Below are 12,516 nucleotides of genomic sequence, written 5' to 3' on the forward strand. Positions count from 1 at the left end.
TAGTAGACTACTGTCTGTGTCCCAAATTTCATCAAAATCCGTGTAGCCATTCTGGCGTGATTCAGTCGCAAAGACGAAAAAATATAATAATTAAATTATAACTGTTCCTAGGGGGCGGCGACCACGCCCCGTTTGAAAAATATATAGCTAGTAGATCCTTCTAGACTATTGGCTATATGTGTTTAAAATTTCATCCAAATCGGTCCAGCCGTTCTTGCGTTATTGAGTCACAAAGACAAACGTCTGGACAAACATCCAAACATCCAAACATCCAAACATCCAAACATCTTAACATCCAAACTTTGCCATTTATAATATACTAGCCTTTACCCGCGGCCCCGTCCGCAAGGAAAATTTTAAATATATTTTAAATATATGGGCTATTCGCGTTAGCCTGCTTATTATCTGTTTAAAATTTTGTTTTCTAATGCATTTTATTTTTGTAATTGAGTAAAAAAAAGAACTAAATGAGCTGATAACCTGATAGGATCCCAAATGATCCCGAAATTATCCAGAAAAAGCTATCGCGGACGGATCCCGAAAACCATCCAGAAATGCCCCGAAAGGGTCTCCAAAAGTTCCCCGAATAGTCCCAAAAAAACCCGAAATGAGAGCGACACGATTCTAGACGTATGTAGAGAACCACACAGAAATGATCCCGGAAGGTATTTCAAAATGATCCCGAAAAGGTTCCGAAATGACCCTGACGGGCTCCCGGGCGGATCTCAAAAAACATCCAGAAAATATCCAGGAAGGGTCTCTAAATTATCCCGACTAACTCCAGAAAAAGTTCCGAAATGGCTCCGAGGGGATCCACGATGGATCGCGAAAACCATACAGAAATGATTCCGGAAGGATTCCAAAATGATCCCGAAATAGTCCGGAATTGACCCAGATGGGATCCCGCACACATCCAGAAATGATCCCGGAAGGGTGCAAAAACTATCCCGGAAAAGTAACAAAAAATCCCGAAATGGCTCCTACGGCATCCCGGACGGATCCAGAAATGATCTCGGAAGGGTCTCCAAATGATCCCAAAATGGTCCCGAAATGGCCCTGATGGATCCGGCAAACCATCAAGAAATTATGCCGAACGGGTCCCAAAATGATCCCGAAATAATACAGAAAAAGTCACGAAACGACCCCTAGAGGATCCCCAAATGATCCCGTATTAGCCCCGAAAAGGTCCCGAAATAACCCCGACGGGACCCCGGACAAATCCCGAAAACCATCCAGAAATGATGCCGGAAGGAATCCCAAATGATTCCGTAAAAATCCCGCATTGATTCCGACGGGATCCCGAACGGATACCGAAAATCATCCAGAAGTGATGCCGGAAAGATCCTCAAATGATCACCTAATAGTCCCGAAATGACCCTTAAGGGGTCATGGACGGATCCCATAAACCATCCAGAAATGATCCCGATATAGTCCCGAAGAAGTCCCGAAATGACCCTGACGGGATCTCGAACGCACCCCTAAATGACCCTGACGGGATCCCGGACAGATCCCGAAATCCATCCAGAAATGATCTTGGGAGGGACCCCAAATGATCCCGAAAAAGTCCCGCAATGATTCCGAGGGGATCCTGATCGGATACCAAAAACCATCCAGAAGTGATGCCGGAAAGGTCCTAAAATGATCACCTAATACCAAAATGACCCTGACGGCATCCAGGACTGATCCCAAAATCCATCCAGAAATGATCTTGGGAGGGTCCCAAAATTATCCCGAAATAGTCTGGGAAAAGTCCAGAAATTACCCTGACGGATCCCGGACGAATCCTGAAAACCTATCTTAAATAATGCCGAAAAAGTCCCGAAATGACCCTGATGGGACCCGGAAAGGATCCCGAAAACTAACCAGAAATGATGCCGGAAAGGTCCTCAAATGATCTCCCAATAGTTCCGAAAAGACCCTGACGGGATCCCGAACGGATCCCGACAACTATCCAGAAATGATACCGAAAGGGCCCGCAAATGATCCCGTATTAGTCGAGAAAAAGTCCCGAAATGACCCCGACGGGATGCCGGACGAATCCCAAAAACCATCCAGAAATGATGTCGGAAGGGACCCCAATGATCCCGAAAAAGTCCCGCAATTATTCCGACGGGAATCTGAACGGATACCGAAAACCATCCAGAAGTGATGCCGGAACGGTCCTCAAATGCTCACCTAATAGTCTCAAAATGACCCTGAGGGCATCCCGGACAAATCCCGAAATCCATCCAGAAATGATCTTGGGAAGGTCCCAAAATGATCCCGAAATAGTCTCGGAAAAGTCCAGAAATTACCCTGACGGGTTCCCGGACGAATCCTGAAAGCCATCCTTAAATGATCCCGAAAAAGCTCCGAAATGACCCTGACGGGATCCCGAAAGGATTCCACAAACTATCCAGAAATGATGCCGGAAAGGTCCTCAAATGATCCCCTAATAGTTCCGAAATGACCGTGACGGAATCCCGAACGGATCCCGACAACTATCCAGAAATTATGCCGAAAGGGTCCGCAAATGATCCCGTATTAGTCGAGAAAAAGTCCCGAAATGACCCCGACGGGATCCCGGACGAATCCCAAAAACCATCCAGAAATGATGCCGGTAGGTATCCTAAATGATCCCGAAATAATCCCGAAATGACCTCGTCGGCATTCCGGGCGGATACCGAAAATTATCCAGAAATGATGCCGGAAAGGTCCACAAATGATCCCCTAATAGTCCCGAAATTACCCTGATGGGATCCCGGACGGATCCCGAAAACCATCCAGAAATGATGCCGGAAGAGTCCCCAAATGACCCCGACGATATCCCGGACGGATCCCGAAAACCATCCAGAAATGATGCCGGAAGAGCCCCCAAATGATCCCGAAAAAGTCCCCAAATGACCCCGACGAGATCCCGCACGGATCCCGAAAACCATCCAGAAATGATGCCGGAAGAGCCCCAAATGATCCCGAAAAAGTCCCCAAATGACCCCGACATACTCCAGAAAAGGTTCCGAAATGGCTCTGAGGGAATCAACGACGGATCGCGAAAACCATACAGAAATGATTCCGGAAGGATCCCAAAATGATCCCGAAATAGTCCGGAAATGACCCAGATGGGATCCCGCACAGATCCAGAAATGATCCCGGAAGGGTCCAAAAACTATCCCGGAAAAGTAACAAAAAATCCCGAAATGGCTCCTACGGCATCCCGGACGGATCCAGAAATGATCTCGGAAGGGTCCCCAAATGATCCCAAAATGGTCCCGAAATGACCCTGATGGATCCGGCAAACCATCAAGAAATTATGCCGGAAGGGTCCCCAAATGATCCCGAAATAAAACAGAAAAAGTCACGAAACGACCCCTAGAGGATCCCCAAATGATCCCGTATTAGCCCCGAAAAAGTCCCAAAATGACCCTGACGGGATCCCGAAAGGATTCCGAAAACAATACAGAAATGATGCCGGAAAGGTCCTCAAATGATCCCCCAATAGTCCCGAAATGACCGTGACGGGATCCCGACAACTATCCAGAAATGATGCCGAAAGGGTCCGCAAATGATCCCGTATTAGTCGAAAAAAAGTCCCGAAAGGACCACGACGGGATCCCGGACGAATCCCAAAAACCATCCAGAAATGATGCCGGTAGGTATCCCAAATTATCCCGAAATAGTCCCGAAATGACCTCGTCGGCATCCCGGACGGATCCCGAAAATTATCCAGAAATGATGCCGGAAAGGTTCCCAAATGATCCCCTAATAGTCCCGAAATTACCCTAATGGGATCCCGAACGGATCCCGAAAACCATCCAGAAATGATGCCGAAAGGGTTCCCAAATGATCCCGTATTAGTCGCGAAAAAGTCCCGAAATGACCCCGACGGGATCCCGGACGGATCCCGAAAACCATCCAGAAATGATGCCGAAAGGGTTCCCAAATGATCCCGTATTAGTCGCGAAAAAGTCCCGAAATGACCCCGACAGGATCCCGGACGGATCCCGAAAACCATCCAGAAATGATGCCGGATGAGCCCCAAAATGATCCCGAAAAAGTCCCCAAATGACCGCGACGAGATCCCGGACGGATCCCGAAAACCATCCAGAAATGATGCCGGAAGAGCCCCCAAATGATCCCGAAAAAGTCCCCAAATGAACCCGACGATATCCCGGACGGATCCCGAAAATCATCCAGAAATGATGCCGGAAGAGCCCCCAAATGATCCCGAAAAAGTCCCCATATGACCCCGACGAGATCCCGCACGGATCCCGAAAACCATCCAGAAATGATGCCGGAAGGGTCCCCAAATGATCGCGAAATAGTCCCGAAATGATTCCGGAATAGTCCCGAAAATGTTCCAAAATAACCCCGAGGGATCCCGGACGAATCCCGTAAACTATACAGAAATGATCCCGGAAGGGTCCCAAAATGATACCGAAATAGTCCCGAAAAAGTCCCGAAATTACCCCGGCGTAATCCCGGACCGATCCCGAAAACCATCCAGAAATGATCCCGGAAGGGTCTCGATATGACCATTACGGGATTACAAATAAGGTGAAGCTAATTATAAAACCATGTTAATAAGGCAGCAGGCGCATTGGAGCGAATAAAAAGTTAGATAGAAACATACAGGTAAAGCTAATAAAAGCGTGCTAATAAAAACAATTGATGGAGGGCGGATGGCGGGAGTAGAGGAGAGGACCACTGATCGTTCCTCCAAAATTGTCTAGATCTCGTTCTGTATGTACCAGATACCAAAAACTATTGATTTAGGAGAAAATTTAGATTGAGTTATAACAATTTATGGATTTTACACCAGAGGGGCAGATAAAGGGGGGCGGGCGGAGGGTGTCACTGCTTACTTTGTAAGCCCTCGACTTATTTGACCCTTTGAGTCTGTGATATTGGTGAAGGCCAGTATACGTAAAGTTATAATGTGTAAAAATTATGAAAAATAATTTCTCGGAGGGGTCGTGGGACCCCCACCCCTCTTTCCATGTTCGAAAAAAATTTCGCTAGTAGACTACTGTCTGTGTCCCAAATTTCATCAAAATCCGTGTAGCAATTCTGGCGTGATTCAGTCGCAAAGACGAAAAAATATAATAATTAAATTATAACTGTTCCTAGGGGGCGGGGACCACGCCCCGTTTGAAAAATATATAGCTAGTAGATCCTTCTAGACTATTGGCTATATGTGTTCAAAATTTCATCCAAATCGGTCCAGCCGTTCTTGCGTTATTGAGTCACAAAGACAAACGTCTGGACAAACATCCAAACATCCAAACATCCAAACATCCAAACATCTTAACATCCAAACTTTGCCATTTATAATATATATTAGATATTAGAATATTAGATATTAGATTAGATAAGGAACTCCCTGTGCAAAGTTCTAAATTGCGACCTATTTTCTCTATAGGTATATCTACAAATTACCTCAGCTGAATACTTAGCTTTCCAACTACACACATCTGCATCAGTTTAAACCATAGCAATACCTAACTTACAATGCGGATTTCCGAAATTATTCACATACTTGTTTACAACTATATTGACTACCAATTTACAACCAGACATACAACATAAATCCATAATCGAATGAGCCAAGATCCCGCATTCCGGAATTGTTGTATTTGTAATCGAATTTGAAAAAAAGTTTGATGACGTAGCGTTTTTGAAATTTTTCGACTTATTACATTTCTGTCATGTTTCACTACCAGTGTTCGGAGTATTAAAACTGTTACCTGAGTAAACGACTACGCCGGAGTACAAGCTAAATTTTCGGAGTGTAATTTGAAAGAGGGCGAACAACTAACATCAAATTGATTTGGTGGCTTGGCAAACCTTTCGATTGTGTTTTTTCCATGAAACGTTTCTCATCAAAAAAGTTATATGTCTTATCAGATTTACATGGAGTCGGCCTAAACCGTGTAGGATTACCAAATAATGGGAGCATTAGCACACAACATTCTATCTCCCCAGATATTTATCGCGAAAAAATATTATTATTATTATTTTCGGTTTACCATATATATTTCATGCTCTTTTAATGACAGTAGGTTTCAAGACCGGGACAGATTCCTGGAGGAATGATAGTAGCGACCTGGTAACTGACGTACTGAGTGTGGGGGAAGACGAACTCGATATCCTGATCGCCGATGATGAAAAACACTCCGCGGCATCCAATATAACGGCTAAAAATCACAAGGTGCCAAGTAATGACGGGATACCCGCCGGGCTGTTCAAACATGTAGGGGAAGAGCTGGTATAAGATAAAGAAGCAAAAAAAGTAGGTCTTGCAGTAAATTTGGACAAGACGAAGTACTTGCTGTCATCGTGGCCTTTGTAGCCACGTCACTGTTGTCGGATATAAATTCGAGACTGTGAAGGATTTCGTTCATTTGGTAAGCAGCATTAAAAGCAAAAACAATGTCGGCCTAGAAATCAATCGGAGAATAACTCTTGCCACCAAGTGCTTCTTTAGGCAACTGAAAAGTAAAGACCTCTCTCGACAAACAAAATTCTCGCTCTACAAGTCACTCATCATACCTGTCTTGATGTATGGCTCGGAATCATGGAAGGTGTCGAGAGAAGATAAGATGGCTCTTGGAGTATTCGAGAGAAAAGTTCTCCGGAAGGTTTATAGTCCTATCCGTGATGTTGACGGTGAGTATCGAAGGAGGTATAAGGATGAGCTATATGAGCTTTACGCAGACATGACGATAGTGCAGCTATTGAAAATCCAAAGGTTTCGCTAGCTAGGGCATGTTATGCGGATGAACTAATACGCTCCGGCAGTTTGTAAACAGAGGAAAGAGGAAACCTTCACTGAGTTGAGAGAGACCGTTGGAGGAATATTTGACCTCACTTGTTGCCCCCAATTGGCGATTATTATCGCGAAACAGGGTTAGCTGACCTCACTGACCCAACGTACTTCATTTTTATATAAAACTTCAAGAAGTGCTGTATGTTGAATTTTGGCAGGATTTACAGATCGCGCCCGGACACATTTTGCTTACATTTTACTCCTTCTTTTCTCATTCCGTACGAAAAAACTACAAAAACTGTGAATAAAATGTGAAGAAACATGTCTTAAGACACAAACAATGAATTAACGTCATTTCATCCAATCGTCACTTGTAAACAATCAGCTTTTCATACGTATACAATAAAAACTTCAACCAAAAGATATTAGGTAGTAATACTATTTAGTTTTCAACTCGACCCAAATAAACCTTTCAGATAAAAAATGTTGTAGGAGGACAAAGCGGAACAAAATACTCCGATTGGAATAAAGTCTGAACACTGAGTCAGCAATGAAACATATTGTCAAAAGCGTGACGTCACGCCGAGAAAATTTATTTCACAGCCAACTATGATTTTTCGCTCTCTCAGTTTTTATTGCGGGATCTGTTAATTGGTTCATGACATAAATCCCCGGCATTTCATTATACTTATATTTCTATATTTCTTCATTTTTATAAAATTACGTACATAGCATCAACGCAGATACATATATGTACATGTTGTCAGGGTGGGTGTTCCCCACGTTAGGGCGTCTGCAAGATATACGCTACCCTGGACCGCTCGTGATGGATTGGGTGGGGTGGCCGTCATGGAAAAACACCAGGTTGATGTTGTTGTCACCTCCATGGCGTCTTTTCCACCACCCAAGACAACATGGTCCATAATTGAGCTGATTACAGCCGAGTTTTCAGGCCTTATAGGTTTTATAGGTCTTCAGACACATCAGTGATTCCAAGTCAAATAGCTTCGCTGCTGCATCTTTGGATGCAGTAACAAACAGAATACCATCTTTATTTATCTGCATATCGTTTTTAACAGCCGTATGATCATTTACTGAATTAATCTCACGACCACCTTCCCGTATACCCCAAACAGAAATTTGGCAATTTTCGTGCCCTATGAATATTGTTTCATTCAAGGGTCCCCACAGCATAGATGTGATTTTAGATGCCAGCATTGGTATACGTAGCAATGGGCTTTGCTCGGCAGTGCTTTCATCTGCTGTGCGTGCATCAATCGCGAACCGTTCTGGATTTTGTCCCATATCTTTATCCGTGGAGTGGGCTGCTTGTTTGCCAGAGTGGCTGAAGCCGCATGTTCGCGCCGACGACTTTGTAGGTATGGGTGCAATTGCAATGCCATGTTCTGCATCCCGTGTTTTGTTGTCATATCGCCTGCGCCCGATATAGGTTTCGTCGTAGTCCAATCAACATCTGGGCACCATGCCGCTCCCTGATGCCCATCGTAAGCACCAAGACGTTCGTCATTGGGCGAGTGCCAAACATCTGGCTTTTGATCTTTTGAGCATGAAAATGGTAGATCGCCCTCACGATTGGGTTTGATCTGAGTTGTGGAACGCTCATGACAATGCAGCATTAATGGTCGCATTGTACATTATTATCCTATATATTTTATGTGGGGCTTGTTTTCTTTTAATGCCGTGGTCCGCGCCGTGAAATGTCAAAACAAATGACAGCAGCAACTTTCTCACCACAGGTAAGTTAAAAGCTCTATGCCATATGAGGAAATGTAGGTACGGTGGGCTAGGGCTTAGGAAAAGGATGGGTATAGGGAGACATGGTCGTTGTTGGCTGGAAGTAAAACAATAGAAACGACAACTAGAAACGGTGTTGCTGTTTAGCTATTGCCTATATAAAGGCAAACATTTTGGAATATAAAGATATTGCATGCGCGAACTTCGGTGGAAAGCAGCGGAGCGTAACAAAATTCTAGTAGGTCACTTTCACCACACCAAAAATTTTAACACAATGTTTAACATAATTTAAGCACAGAAATACACTGATTGGAGTTTTAGTGAGTAAAAGTTAAAATTCTGAACACATTAGCTAAATAAAAAGTGTACAAATAATTATTAAATAACAAATACAGACAGTGGTAGTTTAACAAATTCTGCTGTGGTAAGTGGTGAATGTGACCTACTAGAATTTTGTGAAGCTTGCCTCACACTATTTTTCGTCTATGCAATGCCTCTCTATTATATCGTTTCTGATAAAGGGGTGAGTTACCATTAAAACAATAGAATAGCTGTGTCATTAAAGTGTAGTATGTCGACTGTGCGCAGGATCGCGTAAACGTTTGTATTAACTTATATATATATATACATATATCCCTGGCGCGAGGTCCAGTAAGGACAAAATCGTAGTTTTTTTGTTTTTTGGTGTTCAAAATTTATGTGCGGCGGGGCAAAATGCCCATAAAGAATCCCGCGGTCGGCCGGAAAAATCTATTTTCAAGGCCAAAGGCCTAGGATTCCGGCCGGCACGAAAACTACAGAGTTTTTGGCTAACGCGCATGATGGATGTGGAATAGCAGTTGTACGCAGGGACGAAGTTAAACCTTGTTGAACACCACCCCGTCAATAAACAAAAGCTTTTGGTCTGCGCCAGGGAAATTTTTTTCGGAAATCTACCACAATCACTTTCCACCAGCATACAGGCGTACAACAGTGCCTCTAAAACCACATGAGGTGAAGATAGCAAAATTTTTGTAAAAAAGCTTTTGGTTAATGTAACCCAACAAGCAAATGAAGGCAGTTTCTTTTAAGATAAAAAAAAATATATATATATGTGTACGTATTGTATTAATTGATGTTGTAATTTTTGGTATTTGATGTCAAATTGATGATAGTCGGACACACGAAATCACCAAACCGGGGTCCCCAGATCGCCAGAGTTTCCTTATTGCTGAAATATCCAGCTGCCCCAAATATCCATTTCCACCGAAGAGAGCTCTTTTGGGTAGGCTGTAGGATTTGGGTGTTGAGCTAGGTGAAGGGTTTGGTTTTTTTTTTGTGCTGACACAGAAGAAAAGAGAAAATTAAGATATTTTATATACAATCTTTTTTTGTATGGTGTAATTTTTTGTTTCTTTGAACGAACTCATGATGAATAAATCACTTAAAGAGAATCCGTTGAAGAAATTTTAAAATAATATATATATATGCATTAAGATTGTTAAATCCACTTATACATATATGTTATGCGTAGGCATTCGAGATGAAATATAAATGTCTGTGTAATTTATAATTGTAAAGAGGTAAATCTGTTAAGCATGTTTCTTGTTGTATTAAAATACTTGTTTGAAGCATGAAAAGAAATTGGAATATGATTTGCTGATCTGATTTAATCGGTTGGGGATGGGGATGATGGCAAAAGGGTAGGTAGTGTGGAATCGCGAGGAGCAAAGGTAAGAAAGTGGACCTGGTGAACTCCGAAATAAACGAGCGGTCCGAGGTAGAGTGGGCTTCTGGTGGGATGTATGGAGGCGTATGAGGATGATGATTGTAACATTCGCCTCGCATCAATGTGGCAAAAGGGTTGAGGATCCCGCCTTTAAACTGAGCTAGCTGAGGGCAAATCCACATTGATCGCGCAAAGGGGCGGATGCACTTTCAAGGTGTACGTTACAATGTATCTATTTCTGTAAGAATTAATCTTTCTAAAATAATTTTTTTATGTTCGCAATGCAAATACGCCTTTGCGTAATTTTTTTGAATAAGCTCAAACTATTTTCGAGTTCGGTTCTTTAGTCTTTTTTTTTGTTGTAAATTCTTGAATATTTTTGCCTAAAAAGTACATAAGCATATTCATAATTGTCGTGGCTTAAAGCGGGAGTATAGCGTATAAATATCAAAATTCCACCAAATTTCCAGTGAGGACCTGCTGTTTGCGCAAACAACGTGGGATCATCAACGGTTAATAAAGGTACGTACATAAGTGTTATAATACTGGTTGTGGTGTATGTGTGTGTTGTGCAAAATACAAAATCTCAACGTGAGCGATTATCTTTGCTTTTGCAGTTTTACAGCTGAATTCAGTAAGCCGTCTCTAGTCACTATTAGAGACTATTTGGGGTGAAAATCACTTTTGAGACAATTTGCCATTCTGTAAGCTGTCTCGCGTCTCCAGCCTCACAAAGCAATCACTAATTTGTGAGCTGGGCCGGGGAAGATCACAAACGTGAAAATTTCAGAAAAAGTATGAAAATTATTTGCGAAAAACGCTTTAAATATATTTTTTTATTCCTCAAATTAAAATAGGCATAGAAAAAATTAAAAAACAGAAAATACTTAAAAAAAACACCGAACCTATGTGGCGCCGCTGATATTCGAACCTACACACTTTGGGATTTTCTATAAAAATTGTGAACGGTGTCTTAGCAAGCTCAGCCGCAATACCACCTAAAGGTAACTTGACAAAATGCAATTCTTAGCTGAATTCAGTAAGCCGTCTCTAGTCACTGTTAGAGACAATTTGGGGTGAAAATCAATTTTGAGACAATTTGCCATTCTGTAAACTGTCTCGTGTCTCCAGCCTCACAAAAGCAATCACTAATTTGTGAGCTGGGCCGGGGCAGATCACAAACGTGAAAATTTCAGAAAAAGTATGAAAATTATTTGCGAAAAACGCTTTAAATATATATTTTTTTATTCCTCAAATTAAAATAAACATAGAAAAAATTAAAAAACAGAAAATACTTAAGAAAACATCGAACCTATGTGGCGCCGCTGATATTCGAACCTACACATTTTGGGATTTTCTATAAAAATTGTGAACGGAGTCTTAGCGAGCTCAGCCGCAATACCACCTAAAGTTAACTTGACAAAATGCAATTCTATATTATTTGTTCAATGTATGAGTAAATTGTCATTTTGGTGAATTTCGTTGATATGGTGAATTGTTTTTGTGACTTTCGTTTACTGAATACCGAAATCATCTCAAGTCACAAAAATTGTCTCTAAAGGAAAATCTCAAATTTAGAGACTTGAGATGATACTGAATTACAGAATTCAGCCGTTAATTGCTTCTATCGTATCGCTGTATATTTGGCATGTTTGTTTTTGTTGTCGTTTGTTCCTTTTGGCAGAGAATTTAAACACAATGAGAAGGCGTTTTTGCTAGATTCCAACTTTTTTGCATGTGAACACGTCTTGCACTTCACCACACACAATCCAATTTCAATGTTAACCAGTTAACAGCAGAAAATTCTCTGTCAACAGTTTCAGCTGGTGTATAAATTCTCTGGATTTTCTCTTAATATGATTTCTTTGTGGGAATATAGGTATTTGTAAGATTCATTAAATTTAAATTTTATTACTTGTAGCAATAGATTTGCTTGTTTTATAATTTAATATGAATTTGAATTTAATTAATATAATTTAGAAATTTTAAAAAAGGTAAAATAAGCTTAATTTCAATGGTAAATGGAGGGTTGAAAATGGCCTTGTGGCGTGCAAATTCGTATATACGATCAAAGTAGCAGATAAGACAATACGGAAGTCGTATTAAGTTTGGCGCACCTGTTAGGCACTCGTTTAAGGCTACAGGTGTTTCAGGTTCGAACCTCAATAAAGCTTGTTTTCTATTTTTTTTTATTGATGGAAAATCCCGTTAACATATCGAATTATGAATTTTCGATAAGCAAAAGCCGAAAAGTCGATGTCATTTGCTTATTATATTTGTTAATTACATATATCATTTTTTCTGTAAT

General features: G+C 41.6%; 1 protein-coding gene and 1 pseudogene across 3 annotated transcripts in view; both read right to left on the minus strand.

The window, feature by feature from the left end:
* The window catches only part of stmA (Protein EFR3 homolog stmA), a 226,373-nt gene that overhangs the window by 117,624 nt on the left and 96,233 nt on the right, over positions 1-12,516 (minus strand). The gene's annotated exons all lie outside the window — the stretch shown is intronic.
* Positions 7,480-8,394, minus strand: LOC137247277 (eukaryotic translation initiation factor 3 subunit I-like; annotated as a pseudogene).

The sequence above is a fragment of the Eurosta solidaginis genome, chromosome 3, assembly GCF_040869045.1.
Source record: "Eurosta solidaginis isolate ZX-2024a chromosome 3, ASM4086904v1, whole genome shotgun sequence".
Classification (NCBI taxonomy): Eukaryota; Metazoa; Arthropoda; class Insecta; order Diptera; family Tephritidae; genus Eurosta; species Eurosta solidaginis.